Genomic DNA, 23070 nt, shown 5'->3' with positions numbered 1-23070 from the left:
TTTCCCCCTTTACATGATGTGCTAAATCAAAGAATTTTCTTCCAAGACAGTTCGGACCAAGAAGGGCAGCATTCAGCTAAGGCAAACATTGCAAGTCCCAGAAACACACCCTACATGGGCACCTCCTGTGCCTCCTGTGCTGTCAATGCAAAGCTGGGTGATTTGAATCCACCAGCTGCTTTAAGGGAGCTAGATGGGCACTCTCCTCCTTTGTCTCTGAAAACCCAACTGACTAAACTATAATGAGTGAGTAAATGAAGACATTTCAGGTGAATCCCTGTATAACCTTCGAGAGGGCAGCCATCTTGGGAGGCCATGTTTGAGATGGTAAGCACCTAACCAGATAGAGGCCATCTGAAAGAACAAAACCTACATCCATGTCCTGAAATGACTAAATGTTGTTATTATTGTTGGCATGTGCCATTGAGTCAACTGTGACTTATAGCAACCATATACACAATAGCCGTAAGCCCTGCTGAGCCAGTCTCATGGTCTCTGACACACCTACCCCCATTACCATGGTTACTGTGTCAATCTATCTCGTCCAGGGTCTTCCTCTCCTGCACTCTCCCTCCACACTTTCAAACTTGATGTTCTTCTCCAAGGACTGGTCCCTTCTGGCAACATGCCCAAAGAATGTAAGGCAGCCCCATATCCTTGCGTCCAAGGAGCAACTTGGCCTCACCCTCTCGAAGACATATCTGTTAGTTCTCTTGACAGTCCATGAGGTGTTCAGTGCTCTTCTCCAGCACCATAACTCAAAGGTGTCTTCTTTTGTCGTCTTTGGTCATTGTCTAGCTCTTGAATGTGTATACAGTGAGTAATTGCAAAGGCCATCATTCCCAATGTCAAAGACTAAACAGGAAACTGTAAAGATGCCTGGGCCTACTGATTTACCTAATCCTTCCTTTTCTAAAGATAACTGCCTGCACGTCCACCAAGAAAGAGAACCCCACCTTTCTTTCCTAAAAGTGCTCTTGCCCTTAACCTTGCTGTTGTTGGGTACATTGAATTGATTATAGCTCTGAACTTTGACTTATCCTGTGTCATCTTCACAATTTGTTGCAGTCCCCGTGTCAAAACATTTCATTAAGAGTCTTCCTTTGTTTTGTTACCCCTCTAACTTTTCCAGCACAATGTCTTTTTCCAAAGACTGGCCACTCTTGACAACATACTGAAAATGTATGACACCAAGTTTCACCATCCCTGCCTCTTGGGAGCACTTGCTCCAAGACAAGTATGTTTCATTTTCTGGCAGTTCGAGGGGGCTCTAGGGGTATAGGAAGCTGGACTGCTAACCCAAAGGTAGTATCTTTCTGATTCTTCAAATCCTCTAGTGACTGAGGGAGAAAAGTGGACAATCTCTTGTGTGGCTTTCAGCCTTAGAAAAATCTCTGGTGAGTCAGCAGTTTGATTGCAATGAGTTTGAACTTTTGGTAGTCGATGGTATATTAATAGTCTTCAACACTATGTAGTTCAAAGGCATCAGTTCTTCTTGTGTGTCCGTATTCATTGTCCACCTTTCAGATGCATAGGAAGTAATTGAACACACTTTGCTCTTTAGGACTTTGAAGAATTCCTTGACAGCAAATTTGCTCAATGCAGCATGTCTTTTGATTCCTTGACTACTGTGATCATGAGTGTTGATTATAGATCCAAGTAAAATAAAATCGATGACAACTTCATTCTTTTCTCATCTATCACAATGTTTGCCTTACTGGACAGTGGTGAGTTCAGGAGTTCTCGGCTCTAATACACTATGTCAAATGGGTGTCTGCAAAGTTCAGCATTAGTATGTTAACCTCCTAGGAGTGGGAGACCACCAGTGCTGCTTGCCCTTAGCTTAGCCCACAGATATCCTTAATTTCTTCCCTTACTGAGACAGTTTTGGGAGGCTTATAACTCTTGTCACCTATATGATCTCTCATGGCCATAGAGCCAAAATTGCTTCATAGCTGACCTTCAGGGGTGGGTTGTTCAAAGACAGTAAATCACACAGGAGAAAATTGTCCTTCCTCCCTCCCTTAGAGCAGCTGATGGATTCTAACCACTTACCTTTGGGCTAGCAGAACAAGTCCTTACCCTCTTGGCCACCAGAGCTCCCTATCTGTCAGCCTCTATTATAAAATTTCTGCTTTTTCCATTCCAACCTCTGTCTCCAAGATTGATTTTATTAGCAGCATACTAGAACCATATTCTTCTGGTAACAAATTTAAAGTGAAATGCCAGTCACTTGACCAAACACCTTCTTTGTTTGGGTTTTTTTTAATTGTATTTTTGTGGTTTTTTTTTTCATTGTTGCACCTCCCTCCCCCATACCCCTATCCCTCCTCATAATGTATCCCTTGTTCAAGATTATTGTCATACATATAATGCCTAATCATATATCCCTTTCACACAGTTCTTTCCCTCATCTGTTCCAATTCAATGTTCATTATCTGTCCCTTCTTTCCTCATTCTCTCCCCAATGTCCCATGTCTGTCTTATTTTATAACAACGGTGTTATGCAGTATTGGTCTTTTTGTGACTGAGATTGAGATATACCATTCAGCATAATGTCTTCCAGGCTCCCCTATGTTGTGTAAAGTTTTACAATTTCATTGTTTTTAAATTCTGTGTATTATTCCATTGTAATTTTTCTATGCATTTGTTTGTTGACAGGAACTTGAGTTGCTTCCATCCCTTTGCTATTGTGAATAATGCAGCAATAAACATGGGTGTGCATACAGCTGTTTGAGTCAAGGCTCTGGTTTCTTTCTTTCTTTTTATTTTTAAGCTCTGGTTTCTTTAAGGTGTTCACAGTAGTGGAATTGCTGGGTCAAATGTTATTTCTATTTCCGACTTTTTGAGAAAGCACCAGGCTACTTTCCTTAGTGACTGTACCATTTACCTTCCCACCCGTAGTGAATAAAGATTTCCAATCTCTCCATAGCCTCTCCAACACTTGTTATTTGCTGCCCTGTTGAACTTTTGCTATTATTGCCGGAGTGAAATGGTATCTCATAGTTGTTTTGATTTGCATCTCTCTGATGACTAGAGATTTTGAACAGTTCTTCATGTGTTGTTTGCCAAATGAATATCTTCTTTGGTGAAGTGTCTGTTCACATCCTATGCTCATTTTGTGATTGTGTTGTTTACCTTTTTTCTTGTTGAAGTGATGGATTGTTTTATAAATTTTATTTTTTAGTCCCATATCAGATATGTGATTGCCAAATATGTTTTCCCTGTCTGTTGGTTTCCTTCTTACCCTGTTGGAGAAGGTTTTTGATGTACATAGGGATTTGATTCATAGGGATTTTGATTCATCTATTTTGTTCTTCCCTTGTTGTACGTTTTTCATTATGCTTAGAAGATTGTCCCTGCTGTGGTTAAGTGCTTCTAGAGTTCTTCCTAACTTTTCTCTGATTAATTTTATAGTCTTTGGTTTTACTTCTAGGTTGTTATCCACGTTGAGTTAGTTTTTGTATATGATGTGAGGTGTGGGTTTTGCTTGAGTTTTTTACACATAGTTTTTCAATTTTGCCAACACAGTTTATTAAAGAGACTGTTATTTCCCCACTTAACTGATTTTATCTCCTTGTCAAAGATCAGTTGACCATAGGTAGATGAACTGATTTCTGGGTTCTCAATGTTATTCCATTGATCTATGTGTCTGTCACTGTACCAGGACCATGCTTCCTTGACCACCATGGCTATGGAGTAGGATTTGAGATCAAGGAGTGTGATGCCTCCTATCTTGTTTCTCTTTTTCAGTAGTGTTATCCTTATTCAGGGTCTTTTTCCATTCCAGATAAAAATGAAAATTCCCTTTTCCATCTCTTTGAACATAAATGAAGATTCTTTGAAGAATGGAATTGTTACCTATATTGGGATTTCATTGAACTTGTAGATTGCCTTTGGTAGAATTGTCATTTTTTTAATTTATTTTTTTAAATTTTATTTTAATTATTTTGTGTGTGTACCATCAAATCAGATCTGACCGGTACAGGAGGAGATTGTTCCTCCTTCTCCAGCAGAGCATCTGGTGGAATCAAACCATGCACCTCTGAGATTGCAGTGCAGCTTCTTGTCACTAGGCCACCAGAATTCGCTAGAATTCATTTTCACAATATTCCTATTCATGAGCATTATGTAGTTTTCCATTTCTCTAGATCTCTTTTTGTTTCTTGTAGTAATGTTTTCGAAGCAGGAGTGGCATCCACTTCCTAAATAACATGCCTCCAGACACTCAATGAAAGTTGATAAATGTTGATAATTGTAGAGGGGCTTCAAGGCCTTTTGTTCATAGGGTCACTATGAGTCATGCTTGACGCGAAGGCAATTAACAAGAACAATGTTTCATAGTTTTCTTTGTATAAGTCTTGTGTGTCTCTGGTTAGATTGACTCTCAGGTATTTAATCTTGTGATTTGTTGTTGTAATTGGTGTTGTTTTTCTTAGCTCCATTTCTAAATTCTCTTCGTCACTGCAGAGAAATCCAACAGATTTTTCTATGTTGATGTTATACTCTGTAACTTTGCTGAATTAGTTCCCCCTCCCCCCACTCCCATTAGGGTTTTCTAAGTACACTGTCATATCATCTGCATCCAGAGACAGTTTCCCCTCCTCTTTGCCAATTTGTACACTTTTATTTCCTTCTCTTGCTTTATTGCTCTTACTAATACTTTCAATACAATATTAAATAGAAGTGGTGATAGTGGGCATCCTTGCCTAGTTCCTGTTCTCAAGGGGAATGCCTTTACTCTCTCCATTGAGAATGATGTTGGCTCTTGGTTTTGCCTATATACTTTTCACTATGTTTTGGAAATTCTCCTCTATACTTTTTTTTTTTAAGTGTAATTTCCATTTTATTTTCAGGGGAGTTTTTTCTTCAGCCTTTTAAAGAATCAAATTCTTACATGGGCTTTGGTGGTGGTCGTGGGGCAGGGCAGCACCTGCAGGTCTAAGTCTAGGTGGAGGTGTCCGGTCCTTTCGGGCTTCACAAGGATGGTACCTCATCACCTTGCTGTGAACGGCACAACTCAACACAGAAGTGCAGTTTCACATAGAGCTTTGGAAGCACCTAGGCGTTGAAAACACTAGCTTCGGAAATGTCCCTGACAGCAGCTGCCTCTACTATATTTCGGATTATGAACTTCTTCGTTGCCTTGTCTTTGGGCACGCACTGGGCGCAGTTCGTGCAGCGAATAGGGCTGCACGTGGCCGCGGCCCTTTTTGGCACGACCGTTGTTTCTCCTTTTCTTCGTCATGTTGGAAGCGAGGGTCCGAGAGACTCCTCTATTCTTGTTTTGTTGGATATTTTAATCAGGAGGGGCTGTTGGATTTTGTCAGAGGCCTCTTCTGTTCTTTGCTTTGTTAATATGATAAATTATATTAATTCTTTTTCTTATGTTGAATCATGCATACCTGTTATGAATCTCACTTGGTCATGATGGATTCTTCCTTTCCTTTCCTCTCCTCTCCTCTCCTCTCCTTTCAAATTCTATTGGCTAGGATTTTATTGAAGATTTTTGCATTTATGTTCATGAGAGATATTAGCCTATAGCTTTCTATTTTGGTAGTGTCCAGAGACCCTCTATGAAGGTTATGATCAGAAAGTGGAATTGTTGGATAAAATAAAAAATAAGGTCATATGATTCACAAGAGCCTTGGGGGAGCAGTGATTAAAACACTAACATCAACCCAAAGTTTAGGGGTTAGAATCCACCAGCTTGTCTGTGGAAGAAAAAAATGGTTATCTGCTTCCATAAGATTTATAGCCTTGGAAACACTACTGGACAGTTCTACTCTGTTCTGAAGGGTCACTGTGAGTTGGAATTGACTCCACAGCAGTGGGTATGGTTTTTGATTTGGTGACTGAGAAAATATGGCACTGGTATTTAAGTGAACAATGCCCCTAAGACTTGTCTTTACTGAAATTTAAGCCTACCTTTTCTACAAATCAGACCGGCCTCTTTGGCTAATGACATCTGGACACCATCTCAGTAGTAAATTATGTAAGTCAATCAGTAAGCTTCTTTGAATTCTCATCTTCCCATCCCCAACAAAAATTCAGTCCCTGTTGATACTCTCTGGAGTACTTTGCTACATGCAATGTGGTGCTATTTGATTCTCAAATTTTCTGCCAAAATAGACTTTATAATTTTTGTTGTTGTTGCTGTTATATACTGTCAACTTGGAACTAACCCACCCACAGCTACCCTCTAATGGGTTTTGAAAGGCCAGGGGAGGAAATAGCCCATCTTTCTCCCACAGAGCAGCTGGTGGATTCAAACTCTGTACTTTTATGTTAGCATCACACTCCTTACCACTATGCCACTGGGAACTCAATAAAAAAAAATTTTAAAAAAAAAATTACCTATTAGATAAGGTCTAGGGAGCTCTGGTGGCCTAGTGGGAAGAAGCTGCGCTGCAATCCCAAAGCCACCAGCTGCTTCAAAGAAGGATGAACAATCTTCTCCCATGAGTTAACAGCCTCTCAAAACCCACTAGAAGGTCAGCTGTGAGTCAGTTCAGATTCGACAACACACAACAACAAGCCACCAGAGCTCCTTAGACCTTATCTAATAGACTGATTTTCTTCTAGACCTTATCTAATAGATTAATTTTATTATTGACTCCATTTCTTTTGACAATGTAATCTAGGGGAAGACCATACAAAGGACAGTTGTAGGACCAGAGGGGGAAGGGAATGGGGGTATCTTTTTCATGGGGACAGGATTTTTCTATGGGGGTGTTGACTGACTGATGCTCTTGAGTCCCATATTACCCCTTACATAGAAAGAAACTTGGGAAGGGAAGGCTGCATGATGGAAGTTGTGTCTGAAGGGAAATTCCTTCAAGGCCCCTCTGAAAAATCATGTTATAACAAAGGTAAGAGAGAGAGGAAGAAAAAGGAAGGGAGAAAGAGAGGGGTAGAGGAAAAAGGGGGAGGAAAGAAAGAAGGGGGAGGTCAAATATTTTCCTGATTTAAGACTACCATCAGAAAATCCTTCTCCCCCGATTTGCCATTAAACAAAGATGTAATGAATTGAAGGTTCTGGAGGCCGAGGATAATCTGCCTCCTTAGAGGCTCATCAACGTCTCTGCCCTTTATTGAGGCCAAGGAAATGTTGTTAAAATCATTATTTCAAGGAAAGGAAATAGTCTATCTTTTTACGTGGTTATGTACTTGGAAGTCTTTTGTTTTCCAAAGTTATTAAATTCCACCTCTGGTATTCATATATATCCAATTTTAAAAGGCAGAAACAGAGAGAAAGCCAAATTTTTAGGCTTTGGGAATGATTTTTTAAAAACTGTCAGTGCTCCTGGAGCCAAAGAATTCTGCCAGTAGAAATAAAATTTTACCTACGCAACGAAAACATATAAAGTTACATTCCACCAGTCTGAAGGCAGCACCTCCCCACCTTTTTAAAAAAGGCTCAGAGAGATAATCCGTGTGCATGGAGTAGAGGTGTGGGAGGAAGCGTCCACTAAACAAACCCTTTTAGTGTTAGGCTACTATTCCATATGTGCATCCTGTCTATTTTTAAAATTAAATAGATAAATACAAAATTAAAAAGCAACTTTTAAAAAGCTTCAGCACTTGCAAAAGTCCATAGCTTGTCTTCCGGACATTAGAAATACAACTTTGGTTTTCATCTAGCCTGGGATTAAGCCTGCAATTCCACAAACTATGACATTTAGCCTCTCAAGTTTTCTCATCTGTAAACTGAGAATAATTATCTTTGGCTGTCAGAGATCTTTGAAAGATTGAAAATGAGGAGACAGCATGTGCTCTTGGAAATGTTAAATGGAAACTACATTCAGAGAGGTGTTAAATAAAAGTTAATATTTATAATATTGTACAAATTGTCATTATTAGGTACCATCGAATCTGAACCAACTCACAACAGACCCTCCAGCAGGATTTCAGATGCAGTAAATCACAAAGGAGGAATTGTCTGCTTCTCTTCTGTAGTGCAACTAGAGGATTCAACATGCAGAGACAGGAAACCTTTGGTTTAGCTGTGTAACATCCTATGGACTATGATAACGTCAGACCTTAGCACACTGCTACACATTGATAATTGGATGAATGAGTCATTGCTTCAGGACACAGTCTTCCCAAGACTTTCCAACATGATCAACTCCCCCCCTTACTGGGTATCTTTACATGAATAGATGAAAGCACATGTGAATGAATGAGCAAGTGAATTGAGGATGTGAGACTTGCAGTCACAGTGGCCATTCAATGAGCATGTGCCAACATGCTAAAGGTGACAGAGTAACTCAATCTAATTCATTGCTGCCAGTCAGAACCAAGTCACAGCTGATCTTTAGGGGGTTTCTGAGGCTGTAAATTGCATGGGAAGAGATTGTTCATCTTTCTTCCCAGAAGCCACCTAAGGATTTGAACCACCAGCCTTTGACCTAGCACTGCAACTTCTAGAGGTCCCTAAAGAGGACACATTGGCAAAGATTAAAAGACCTAAAGTGGACATTCTTCTAAAAGCTACTCTTTACTGTGCTCAGAAATACAGATTCTGCCTCCAGGATATGGTAGGCTCTGCTCTTTCTTTTAACCGTGGACCCTGTTGATGGCATGGCATGGCCCCCCAGTCTCTGAACCACTGCAGACCTCTATAACAACAACTCCTTTTTGGAGCACTTTGTACTTGTTCATTGTTGTTAATATTCTTGAGATCGGGGTCATAAAGAAATTGCTTGAAGATCATCACATCAACCAAGCCCTACCCTATTGCACCCCTCCTTCTGCAAGGCCTAGTGAAGAGAGTTGTGTAGCTAACTCCAAAACCATGTCTCTCTGGCATTCTAATCCACCAACAAAAGGTGGACAATGTCCTCCTGTGTGATTTACAACCTCAGGAACTAGCCAAAGGTCAGCTATGAATTAACTCTAATTCAATAGCAGTGAGCTCTGTTGAAGGAGTTAAGTTGTCCAAAGCCATGCCTTTCTGGTGATTTCAATCTACTATTGGTTCCTCTGGTAGCCTAATGCTAAGAAACTTCACTGCAGTCCCGAAGGCATGTGGTTCAAATCTGCCAGCTTCTCCTGGGAGAAGGATGGGCAGTCTTCTCCTTACCAATTAACTGCCTCTGAGGGGTCAGCTAAGGGTCAGTTCCTATTTGATGGCATACAACAGCCAGTTGCTCCTCAAGAGAAAGATGAACAATCTCTTCCCAGGTGATTTACAGCCTTGGAAATCCAATGGAGGGTCAGCTATGAGTCAATTCTGAGTCAAGGGCCATGAGTTTATGAGGTGGCACTAATTTAAAAAGGTGATGAGTGGCCTAGTAGGAAGAAGCTGCACTAAATTCCCAAAGGCACGCGGTTCAAGGCCACAAGCTGCTCCATGGGACAAGGATGAGCAATCTCCTCTCGCGTGATTAACTGTCTCTGAAAACACACCAGAGGGTCAGCTAGAAGTCTGTTCCAGCTCTGTGGTGCATAACAACAACAAAGGCACCTTTGAGTGGAGCTCTGGTGACCTGGTGGTAAGAAGCTGCACGGCAATCCCAAGGGCACACAGTTCAAATCTACCTACCAGCTGCTGTGTGGAAAAAAGATGGGCAATCTTCTTCCATGTGATTAACTGCCTCTGAAAACTCACTGGAGGATCAGCTATGGGTTGGTTCTGACTCAACAGTGTACAACAACAGAGGAACTTTGGAAGAAGGACACAGTGATGTCCTTCCAAAAGGTCATACCCATGGAAACCCTACAGACTACAACCTTTCATGGAGTCTCCATGAGTTGAACAGAACTCAATAGCAACTAGTTTTATTTCCTTTTTTTTTCTTCTATGTGTGGTATTCCTAAACAATATGCCTCTGGAAACTCCGTGAACTCTGAGAAACGGCAATAGTTACAGAAAGGCTTCAGGTTCATAGCGTCACTAGGAGTCATACTCAACTAGACGGCAATCAACAACAACAACAACATTAATGTTCCCATCGTGCCAGTTTCAGACTATTCCTGTGATGTCACTCACTGGACTTGGCGCAATCAGCTGTTGAGCACCTGTGCAAATCGCCCCCACCAACCACTACTCTGTGCAGCAACAGAACAAGAGTGCTTTCATGGTTGGCAGGAGACAGCTCCACCTGCACCCATTTTATGTGCGAGGAAACTGAGACCCAAGGTGTCATGGATCAGTTTGTTTCCCCCCGGAATAGATGTCAACTTGGCTATGCTGTGATTCCCAGTATTGTACATGTAGTAGTTGCCCTCCGTTTTATGATTTTATATCATTATCCTTCTTTTTGTGATGCGTGTTACAAGGTCCATTAGCAATTCAACCCCTTAGAAATTAACTATTAACTATTAATATTCAACTCTATAGAAATTCAAGCCAGATTCAGAAGAGGGTGTATCATTGCTCATGTCAGGTTTGGGCTGAAAACAGAGAATACCAGAAAATATGTTTACTAGTCTTTTAGTGACATTTTAAAGGAATTCAGTGTGTGGATCATAATAAGTTGTGGATAATATTGGGAACATCGAGAATTTTAGAACACATAATTGTGCTCACGTGGAACCTGGCAGGATCACGTAGTGTTCTATTGTACATGGAGTCATTCTGAGGCCCAACCACTTAATGGCACCTAAACAACAGTAACATAAATTATAAACGCACAGGGCCTTTGTTCCAACTATCATAGTTCTAGGACACACAGATATATCAAATATCTAGAAACAATCTGTAAGAGACTAGTTAAGTGAACACTACTACATCTATTCAATGGAACATTATTCAACCAGGAGTCCACAGGACATTGCGCTTCTAACCCAAAGGTCAAGGTGCTCTGGCTGTTCAAAGCCACCAGCTACTCTGTGGGAGAAAGATGGACAATTTCCTCCACCTACAGCATTGGAAACCTAATGAAGGGTCAGCTGAGTCAGTTCTGACTCAGTAGCAATGAGTTTGAGAGTTTTTTACATCAGAATGGGACTACTGAAATGTCTATGACTGATGTATAAAGTTATTTGAGACAGTCACATGGTTAAATGAGAAATAAGTTACAAAGCAAGAGGGGGGGAAATCAGCCTTTTTTTTAAAATAAAAAGGTATTGTCATAGAAGAACATTGGGAAATAATTGGTGAGTGAAAAGACTTAAAAAAATAAAAGGAGAAACACCAACTTTATCCACTTTTCTACCCATCTGGTGAGCTCATAATAAGGAGCTGCAACATGAACCCAAAGACATGCTGTTCAATTCACCAGCTGCTCTGTGGGAGAAAGATGGGCAATCTCCTCCCATGTTTCTGAAAACCCATTGAAGGGTCAGCTGTGTAGGAATCAGTTCCAACTTGACAGTGTGCAACAACCTCCTCAAAATATTCAGATGGAATTTCTAATAAACGTAATAGTGTTGGTTGTTCCTAACCATACTCTGAGGCACAGGGAGAGAAAAGAGAGGATGGAAGGAGAGAGGACAGCAGAAAGTGGAGAAAGGATGCCAGAAAGGGTTACAGGAAGCGGTTACAACTTGCTCCCTTGAAACAATGTCCTACCTTCACTTGTACTTATGAGAAGTCAAACTCTGAGTGTTGAAAAGGACAGTTTTGTGTTTATTGGGTAATTATATGTCTTTTGTCTGTGCACTAGGGCTGTGCATAGGCTGTGAATGCACCTATGCGTGTGGTATGTTTGAGGGTGTTCATGTGTCTACATGTTCCTGTGTGCCTCATCAGTGCCCATCACATAGTACACACTCAATAACAAATTACTTCAGTTATTTGTAGTTAGAGCATATGTTTGAAGGAGCTGATATATTTACCCAGGGAGCTCTGGTGGTAAGGAGTTGTACTGCCAACCCAAAGGCCTGTGTGATTTACTGCCTCTGAAAACCCACTGGAGGGTCAGCTATGAGTTGGCCTAATCTTAATGATATGCAACAACAATAGCATTTACTGATTCTCACGGGTTATGTTAATCTGTATAATAATCTAAAAACTGATTTGAACATGCCTTGTAGTGGTGGGAAGGCCAGAGTTTATGCTGGTTTCTGGGTGTGTGCTGGGACCATAGGTGAGGGGCTGCATTTGGACTGAGTGCTTCAGTGTGTCCAGCTGTGTGGCTGACATGTGATCCTGGATGCTTGTGTGAACCTGGGAACTTGTTTAGAAGGAGCAGTAGGAGCATGCCGCGGGGGGATTTGCTCTATGTGTGCACTGGGTTGTGAGGTGCACTGTGAATGGGTGTGTAGTTGGACGTTTTGGTTTGCAGGGGCCAGGTGTCCCTGGCCTTGTTTTCCCTGTTGGCCTCAGTGAGGAAATGCCTGTGGTTTCTATGATTGGTCACTTCCTCTTTCACTTCAGTGGGGCTGTAATAGCCCCGGCAGCCTGTAGCTGTTCTCATACACTGTTATTTCTGCTTTCTTTAAGGGAACCAGAGGTGGTGTGTTTGTAAGAGTTCAACTGAAGCTTATCAACATCCTTGACTCTTAGATTGTAGTTGTCTAGACTCCAACTCACGATGACCCACTGTGTGTCCAAGCACAGCTGTGCTCCACGGGGGTTGTAGCAGCTTGTTTTTAGAAGCAGATTGCTAGACCTTCCTTCTAAGACACTTCTAGGTGGATTTGAACATCCATCGTTTTGGTTAGCAGCTTGATATGTAGTAGGCACAATAGCTTTGGATTTAGGAGGAAGTTGTTGTTCTGCTCCCCTCACTATGTTCCCCTCTCACATCTACATAAAGAGATGTTGTTGTCCTTGTTATTGTTATGTGCCATCAAGTCACCTGCAACTCATAGTGACCTGTGTGTAATAGCTCTGAAGCCTGCCCTGTCCTGAGCCAGTCTCACTGACTCCAACACACCTACCCCAATTATCCCAGTCACTGTATCCATCTCTCTCATCTGGGATCTTCCTCTCCTATGCCATCTCTTTACCCTCCCAAGCATGATGTCCTTCTCTAAGGACCAGTTTTTCCTGGCCACATGCCCAAAGTATTTGAGACAGAGCTTCAAAATCCTTGCCTCCTAGGAGAAACTTGGTTTCACCTTCTGCAACACAAACCTATTTGTTTTCTTGGCAGTCCATGATATGTTCAAAACTCTTCACCAGCACCACAACTCAAAGGCTTCAATTTTTCTTTTGTCATCCTTAGTCATTGTCCAGGTGTCTAATAAATAGAATGTAATTGCAAAGCCCATGACGTGGATCAGGCACACCTTTGTCTATAGATGGACATCATTACTCCTCAGCATTTTGGAGAGATCCCTGACAGCAGATTTCCCCAGGGCAATCTGTCTTTCAGTATCCTGACTGCTGGTACTGAGAGTGTTGATTGTGGAACCGAGCAAGCTGAAACTGTTAACAACCTCAATCTTTTCTCTATCTATCATGGTGTTTTGGAAGCAGGAGTCGCATCCACTTCCTAAACAACATGCCTCTGGAGACACTATGATCTTTGAGACATAATAGTTATTGAAAAGCTTCAGATCTTTTGTTTGTAGAGTCGCTATGAATCAAGCTCGACTCAATGGTAATCAACAACAACATGGTGTTACCAATGGGCCCAGTGGTGAGAATTTTTGTCTTCTTGATGTTAAGCTTCAATCTGTATTGAAGACTACAGTCCTTGATCTTCTGCAGCAAATCCTTCAGGTCCTCCTCAGTTTCAGCAAGCAAGGTTGTATCATCTGCCGGTTGTTCATGAGTCTTCCTTCAATCCTAATACCACACTCCTCCTCATAAAGTTCAGCCTTCTGAATGATCTGTTCCATATATAAATTGAAAAGATATGGAGACAGGACGCATCCTTCATGCACTCCTTTCCTAATTTTAAATCACGCAGTATTTCCTTGCTCTGTTTTGGCGACTGCCTCCTGGTCCAAGCTTAGGTTTCACATGAGCATAATCAAATGTTCTGGATTCCCATTCTTCTCAAGGTTAACTACAATTTGTTGTGATCTACACAAATGCCTTTGTTGTCTTTTAATTTTTAATTTTAATTGTGATTTTAATTAAAGTTTACAGAAAAGTTGGATTTTCATTTATTAATTGTTGCACATTCCTTCCCTTCCCCCCATCCACTTTCCTTTTTAAAAAATATTTATTCATTGTAGCACAATTTTCTCTCCCCCCCCCCTTCGCTGTTACCTTTCCCAGTTGTCTTTCCAATGTACCTCTTATTCTGGACTGTTGTCTTACATATAATGCCTAATCGCATATTTCTTTTAAACAGTTTTCTCCCTCATCTGTTGCAATACAATGTTCATTATCTATCTGCTCTTTTCCTATTCACCTCCCTACCCTCCATGTCAGTCCTGCTTCATAACAGTGGTGTTGTGCAGTATTTATCCTTTTGTGACTGAGATCTTTCACTCAACATAATGTCCTCCAGGGTCATCCATGTTATGTAATGTTTATATTAGTTCATTCTTTTTCAGTGCTGCATAATATTTCATTGTGCGAATAAACTATAGTTTTTTCTATTAATTCATTTGTTGGTGGGCATCAATGCCTTTGTATAATTAATAAAGCACAGATAGACATTCATCTGGTGCTCTTTGCTTTCAGCCAAGATACATCTGTCACTGGTGATAATGTCTCTAGTGTCATGTTGTTTTGTTGTTGTTATGTGCCATCAAGTCACTTGCGACTCATAGCAACCCTATGTACAAGAGCCCTAAATGCCATTCTATCCTGTGCCAACCTCACCATCTCAAACACACTCATTCCCACCACCCCACTCCCAGAATCGATCCATGTCATCGAGGGTCTTCCTCTCCTGCACTGTCCCTCCACTCTCTCAAACATGATGTCCCTCTCCAAGGACCACTCCCTCCTTGCAACATGGCCAAAGTATGTCAGATGAAGCTTCAGAATCCTTGACTCCAAGGAGCACTCCGGCTTCACCCTCTCCAGGACAACCTGTTTGTTCTCCTAGTAGTCCATGGTGTATATTCAACACTCTTCTCCAGCACCACAGCTCAAAGGCATCAATTATCTTTATATCATCCCTATTCACTGTCCTACTCTCCGATGCATAGCACGTAATTGCAAAGACTATAGCCTGGATAAGGCGCACCTTAGTCTCCAGCCTGGCATCATTGCTCTTCAGTACTCTTGAGAGGTCCCTCACAGCTGAATTTCCCAATGCAATTCATCTCTTGATTTCCTGGCTGCTGTTACCAAGAGTGTGATTGTGGAACCAAGTAAACTAAAACTGTTAACTATCTCAATCTCTTCACCAACCATAATGATGCTGCCAATTGGCCCAGTGGTGATAATCTTTGTTTTCTTGATGTTGAGCTTCAATCCATATTGAAGACTGCAGTCCTTGACCTTCTGCAGCAAGCGCTTCAGGTCCTCCTCAGTTTCAGCAAGCAGGGTTGTGTCATCTGCATAACGCAGGTTGTTGACTATTCTTCCACCAATCTTAATGCCACATTCCTCCTCGTACAGCCCAGTGTCTCGGATGATCTGTTCTGCATACAGATTGAAAAGGTATGGAGACAAACTACATCCCTGACAGACTCCCTTCTTGATTTTGAACCATGTAGTGTCTCCTTGCTCTGTTCTGATGACTGCCTCTTGGTCCAAGTATAGGTTTCGCATTAGCACAATCAAATGTTCTGGCATTTCCATTCTTCTCAGAGTCAGCCATAGCTTGTTGTGATCCACACAGTCAAAAGCCTTTTCATAGTCAATGAAGCACAGATAGACATTCTTCTGGTATTCTCTGCTTTCTGCCAAAATCCATCTAACATTAGCTATAATATCCCTAGTACCACGGCCTCTTCTAAATCCAGACAGCACATCTGGCAGTTCTCTGTTGACTGAAGGAGTTGAAAAACAAATTCAAGCCACGGGTGGCAATACTTAAGGATAGTTTGGGTAGGATGTTAAATGATCCAGGAAGTATCAAAAGAAGATGGAAGGAGTACACAGAGTCATTGTATCAGAAGGAATTGGCTGACACAGAGGAATTTCATGAAATAGCATATGAGCAAGAGCCTAAGGTGATGAAAGAGGAAGTTCAAGTTGCTCTGAAGGGACTGGCAGAAAAACAAGGCTCTAGGAGTTGACAGCATACCAATTGATTTATTTCAACAAACAGACGCTACCCTGGATGTGCTCACTAAGCTGTGCTAAGAAATCTGAAGGACAGCCAGCTGGCCAACTGACTGGAAAAGATCGATATTTGTTTGTTTTAGTGCCATAGCCTCTTCTAAACCCAGCTTGTATTTGTCTTAGTTCTCTATCAATGTACTAGTCTAGTCATTTTTTAATAATCTTCAGCAAGATTTTGTTTGTGTGTGATATTAGTGATATTGTTTGATAATTTCCACTCTCTCTTGGATCACCTTTTCGGGTGATAGGAATAAATATGAATCTCTTCCAGCCAGTTGGCCAGGTAGTTTTCCTCCAGATTTCTTGGCACAACCTGGTGAGCATATCCAGCACAGCATTGGTTTGTTGAAATGTATCAATTGGTGTTCTCTCAATTCCTGGAGCCTTGTTTTTTGCCAATTTCTTGAGGGCAGCTTGAACTTCCTCCATCACCATCACCTCTTTTTTTAATAAAATTTTGTTTTATACTGGTTTATTTACAAAGTTTATAATCATTGTTTTCCACACTGGATCTTCCCCATTTCCTTTACTCACCCCTTTTTCCACCCATCACTATTGCCTTTTGATCCTCTGTTGTTTCATGAAATTCTTGTCAGTCAACTCTTTTTGGTACAGTGACTCTGTATACTCCTTCCATCTTCTTTTAATGCTTCCTGGATCTTTTCATATTCTGACCACAGCATTCTCAAGTATTGAAACTTATAGACAGGAATTTCGAAGCAGATGGCCTGGGTTCAAGACTCCTTGCACCCTTATGCATATTATGAGGCTTTGAACAAGTTTGAATAATTCCATGGACCTCCACTTTCTCTTTGGTAAAATAGTACTCCTAGAGTTGGTAAAATGGGACTCCAAAATTGGTAAAAGGGAACTCTGGTATCTTAGTGGTAAGGAGTTGTGCTGTCAACTCAAAAGTAAGCAGTTTGAATCCATTAGCTGCTCTGAGGGAGACAGATGGGCAATTTCTTCCCATGTGTTAAGCTGCCTCTGAAAACCCACTGAAGTGCCAGGTATGAATCAGTTTTTACTCCACAGTGCACAGCAATAAATTGGTAAAAAGTCAAGATTGACTCTTCCTAATTCTCAGAAGTCTCTCGATGGAGACAATGAGTCTGTGTACTAGGTGTTTCCAGGATTCCACCAGATCTCCTCTACTCACTTGTGGTTCTGACTCCAGTGGCTGGGATCATTGGCTTCTAGGTCATGAAAGCCCTTTCTTCAGAGAATTGTCCTCAGCTAACTGGAAGCCTTTTAGCCTGAAATGTATGTATCTCCTCTCCACTTTCCCTGGGTACCCATGCCTGCTGACTGCTATAGATGACAATAAAGTTGACCATCTTGCCTCAAGATGAAACCAATGCTATGACACAATGCATACTCTCGAGCACCTCGTGATATTAGACCGAACTAATCACCAGCCAAGAACATACCCTCCTTCAGCTTTCTCTCATCATTCCAATCCACTCCTCTCACCCTCCTTAGAGAACACTTCCCAGTGAGTCACTTTCCAAGAAACTCCCTTCCCAGCTCTCCTGCAAGGTCCAGACCTGAGATAATACAATAGATTAAAAGGAAAACAAAGCAAACCACAAAAACTAAAACTACAAACTACCCATACCCTCCAATTTATTGCTATTGAATCGGAACAGACTCATAGCTGACCAGTGGGTTTTGAAAAGTGATAAACTGTGTGGAAGGAAACTGCCCGTCTTTCTCCCTAGAAGCTGGTAAATCCAGACTGCTAGAGAGGTGCTGCCTTGGGGTTAGCAGCACAGCACCCTATAGACGACACCACCTGCCTTCCCTACCTTCAATTGAGTGCTGCTCAGATTAAGTGCTTTACGGCCGTCCACATGTGATGTAACCCATGTGGGAACAGGCATTTCTTCACTGTGTAAAATAAAGCTACATCATTGTAGGCTGTGCCTTTTACATTGTTTTTTTTTTTTTCATTTTATACTGATTTATTTACAAAATTCAAATACATTATTTTTCACTAAAGATTTTTCCCATTACTTTCACACACACCCCCCACCAAATTATGGAACCCTATAATTAACAGCCTCCTTCCTGTCCATCCTCACCCTTCTGCTCCCCCAATTCCTCCACTGGGTCGTCATACTCATTGTACAATAACAGTTTTAAACAGTATTTGTCCTTGTGGGACTGAGTTAGTTCACTCAGCACAATGCTTTCCAGTCCCTCTCAAGTTAGATAGTAATTTGCAAAATCATTGTTCCTGTGTGCTGCGTAGTATTCTATTATATGAATGTACCACAACTTCTCAAGCCATTCTTTTGTGGTTGGACATCTGGGTTGTTTCTACGTCCTTGCGATGGTGAATGATGCTCCTATGAACACTGGTATACAAGTCTCCGTTTTAGTCTCCATTCTCATTTTCTTAGTGTATATTCCAATCAATGGAATAGCTGAGTCGTATGGAATTTCTATGTTCATATTTTTTGAGGAAGTGCCAAACTGCCTTTCAGAGTGGTTGTACCATTTTACAATCCCACCTAAAATGTAGAAGAACTCCAATCTTGCTACATCATCTTCAGTATTTATTACTTGCTGTCCTGTTAAACTTTGCCACTGCTACTAGAGAAAGATGATATCTCACTGTGGTTTTGATTTGCATCTCTTTTATTGTGTAGGGTGCGTGTTAAGCCAATCGCTTTTGAAATATAAGAGTAGATCAGGCACAGAAGAATGGAAGCACAAATGAAGGGGAAATATATATCTCGTGATGATCACCAAGGAAGCCAGCATCAGTAGAGGAAAAAACCACAAAAGCCTTCCCTTAGAACCAGCACCCTGAATTTGGACTTCTAGGCTCCAAAAGGATAAGAAATTAAATTTCTGTTCTTTAAAAGTTGTTCACTTGTATACTGTTGTTCTTTGTGTTGTTGTATACTATGAGTTGATACCATAACTAACATTCCAAGGATTTTCAGAGGCAGTTAATTGCATAGGAGGAGATTGGCCATCCTTCTCCCTTGGAGCAGCTGGTGGCCTCAAACTGCGTGCTTTCGGGAGTGCAGCGCAGGTTCTTACCACTAGACCACCAACTGTTCTTTGCCATAGAGTTAGAACTGACTCAGAGCTGACCCTCCAATGGATTTGCAGAGGCAGAACATTGCACTGAAGAAGATTGTCCATCTTTGTCTCATGGAGTAGCTGGTGGACTTGAACTACAGGGTTCAAAGGGTAGGTAGTATGACCAAGACAAGCATTATGAAAGCACCTTTGTCAAACTTGTCTTAGATGAGCAATAACCCATGACTTGAGGGTATGAGTTGAATGTTATTAAACTTTTTTACACTTGGAAAATGGAGGTTCATGGAGGAAAATGAAATCATGAAGATCAAAGTGCACAGAGTGAGTTAAATGCCTCTCGGACAATAGCCAGTTGGCCAGTTCATCAAACTTTCCTCTGGCCCTCCAGCTTCTTGAGATCAAAGGAATCCTGGAAAAAAATATCATCTAGGGCATCCACCTAATTTGTCCAACTCCTTCGGGGCGGTGTGGGGGGAGGGACAAAACCAGCAAACCCTGCATGCAAATGTCCAGCTTATATTTGAGTTCTTTCCAGTCATGAAAGGATCACTCCCTTCAAAGAAACTCCTACCTTTGGACAAGCCAAGTGTTTCTGATAATTCACTCAGCAAATACTAAAAACCAAGTTTCTGTTGTGTTCTAGGCACTGTGCTAAGTACTGAGGATGCTAACTAGGCACGATCATATTCCCTGCTCTAATGAGAGAGAGAACCAATGTGAAATGGTCAGAGAAGTAAAAACTGTGACTTTGAAGAGCATTTTAAGAGGGCTTGTGGTTTCTAGAGGATATACGGTGGAGGAGATTTGAATTGGTTGGGGAGGAGTTGGCAGGCTTCCATGAGGATGGGATGACAGAGTTGTCCTTTTTTAGAATGAGTAGTAGTTAAGAATAAGGGGTGAGAATAGAGAAAGTGTTCAAGAAAAGGGAAGTGCAAATGCAAAGACATGTGGTGGGCAGGAAGAGAGCACAGTGTATGTGAGGAACTGAAAGAAAGTCAATGACACGGATCAGAAGACAGGAGGGAGTGGCACAAGGCTGGCAAGGGCAGGGCCTCAGTCATTTTTACCCTGAGCACCATAAAGAGGTTTAAAGCGGGCCCTCCTAATCCCACATCATGAGAGGCACAGCCTTCCTATTCTTCCTGTGGCAAAATGACTCCTTTTACAACACTCCCTCTCTCACCTGGATTCCGGTGCTTGCTGTTACAGGCCCCTACAGGCTTTCCTTGCCAATCCAAGTGACTCAGAGTTCAGGTACTTTAGGATCTCAAAGAGACACATCTAGAAGTGGCTGTGTCACCACAAGCTGCAGCAACAACCAGAGTTGGGGAGCCTGGGGGTAGAAGGGTCTATTTAGGGAAGCCAGAAGAATTGACTTGAAAAGTCTTGCGTACCTCAACTGTCGCCCCACTCACAACACATACAGAAGCATGCACTTCAGATTTGTGTTTGCATTCACTCCAGGGAGATCCTCTTCTGGCCTTGCTCGAGGTTTCTGGTGTGTTTGAAAAAAAGAAAGAGGGGGTGTGGCTAAAGCTGAGGAGGAGACAGTTCATCTGGTGTACAGGGAAGGTCTGAGGTAATCCTGTGGAAAGCTGACCTGGAAAACTCCTTCTTCAGCCCTACTTGCTGTACTTCTCCCCCAGGCTCCATTTCTGGTTATCTCACCACCCTGTGCTCTGAGATCACAGCATACTTTGTAACCAAACTAAAATGTAAAAAAGCAGCTAACAGTGAAGTCCATTTCACACACTTCATATGTACGCTTCACAGACACACAAATATCAGAGAAATTAATACCCCCAAGGATAATGACACACGTACACACACACTCCTATGATTATAGTTCCCAAACCTGACAGATCATCACGATCTTCAGAGAATCCTGTAAAACGTATGTACCTAGGCTACTCATCCAATACTGATCCCACCTAGGCTTGTAATGGGATCCAGGGACCTACATTATAACAAGGTGTGATAGGTGTTCAGAAACGATGTGAACCTTTCCTTTTTTTTTTTTGACAAAGATTTGATTAAAATTTTATTTCTACCAAGCATGATGCTGTCAGAAAAAATGCACCAGGTAAGTGGTAGTGAATTCAAGATTTCTTATTAATTTTTCAAAGAAAAAATTATTCATAACTTGTTAATAAAGATAAAAGAAGTTCACACGTTCTTTCAATGTTATACTGAAGTACAGTCAAGAGGTCCATTCAAGGATTACTTCATTTTCTAGAATAATTTATTATTAACTTATTTGCTCTTTAAATTATAAACTAAGGCTCAGATACTCTACAATTACAAATTGATTAATAGATTATGTGCCATTTAGTCTCCTGCAACACATAGCCACCTTATGTGCATTAGCTCTGAACCCTCCCCTATCCTGAGCAAATCTAATAGTCTCAAACAGACCTAATGCCATTTCTCCAGTCACTGAGTCAATCCATCTCATCCTGAGTCTCTCCTGCACTGTCTCTCTACCCTTCCAAGCATACTATCTTTCTCCAAGGTCTCTCTGGTCCCTCCTGGCCAAGTGCACAAAGTATGTGAGATGGAGCTTCACAATTCTTGCCTCCAGGAAGAAGCTTTGTTTCATCCTCTCTAGGACAGACCCGTTTGTTTTCCAGGAAATTCAACACTCGTCCATGACAAAAATAATAACCATCAAAAATTTTATGGTTTACCGTACTTTTGGATATTGACCAGTTTTGTTAGCAATCTAATTGAATACTACTTTATTAAACTGTCCATAGAGACCAAGTTCCTCAAATGCACTTCAAACCAACTTTTAAAAAAATTTTATTTTATTGATTTTAATGAACTTTTACAGAGATTTTGGATTTTTATTCATTCATTGTTGCACTTTTTTCTTTATACCCCTCCCCCCAAGTTCACTCCTTTCTTTGAAAAGCAAAAGATAAACTTCTTCATTGGTATACAATCCCCCTACACCGACCCTGCCCCCCTCCCCCACCCCACCCTAAATACACTCCACTGTGCAACTTTAATTGTGGATTCCTGTGATAATCATAATATGCTATCATATATCACTTTTAAACTGTTCTCTCCCTCATCTATTTCAACTCAGTATGCATAATCCATCCAGTTTTTCTCAGTTTTACCCCAATCCTGATGTCAGTCACTTTCTACAACAGTGGCACCATGCAGTATTTGTCCTTTTGTGACTGAGATATTTCACTCAGCATAATGTCCTCCAGGGTCACCCATTTTGAATAATATTGCATGAGTTCCTTGTTTTTCAATGCAGCATAGTATAGTATTCCATTGTGGAATATTCCACAGCTTCTCTATCCATTCGTTTATTGATGGACACTTAGGTTGTTTCCAATTCCTAGGTATTGTGAACATGGGTGTGCATATATCTGCTTGGATGTCATTTATGGTCTCTTTAGGGTATATTCCCAGTTGTGGAATTTCTGGGTCAAATGGTATCTCTATTTCTAACTTTTTGAGAAAGCACCATACCACTTTCCACAGTGGTTGCACCATTTTACACTCCCACCAACAGTGAATAAGAGTTCTAGTTTCTCCACAACCTCGCCAGCATTTGTTGTTTGCTGTTCTGTTAAATTTTGCTATTCTTACTGGGGTAAGATGATATCTCATAGTTGTTATGCTAACGTTTCTATCCTACCTACCTGTGAATATAGTACTTGACGAAGGGGAATTGATATTGCAAGTGCAACTAAGTTTGTTCATCAACTGACTTTAATATAGGAGATTATCCTGGGTTATCTCGGTAATCCTAAGGACCTTTAAATAGTGGAATTGGTTATAAGGAGCTATGAAAGAAGAACAGTTTATAGTTATGCAGTGTAGAGCTGACAGTGTGAGAGCGATCAGTGCTGACATGGAATAAGGAAAGAGGACACAAGCAAAGGGTACTGGGCGGTCTCTAG

General features: G+C 41.2%; 1 pseudogene; it reads right to left on the bottom strand.

Moving 5' to 3' along the window:
- Positions 1-4893: 4893 nt before the first annotated feature.
- On the bottom strand, positions 4894-5248 carry LOC102855649 (annotated as a pseudogene).
- Positions 5249-23070: the final 17822 nt, after the last annotated feature.

This window comes from Elephantulus edwardii, unplaced genomic scaffold, assembly GCF_000299155.1.
Source record: "Elephantulus edwardii isolate Elephantulus edwardi_28Jun2011 unplaced genomic scaffold, EleEdw1.0 scaffold00092, whole genome shotgun sequence".
In the NCBI taxonomy this organism is placed as follows: domain Eukaryota; kingdom Metazoa; phylum Chordata; class Mammalia; order Macroscelidea; family Macroscelididae; genus Elephantulus; species Elephantulus edwardii.
Note: the sequence above shows the minus strand (reverse complement) of the source record. Positions and strands in the feature narration are given on the sequence as shown.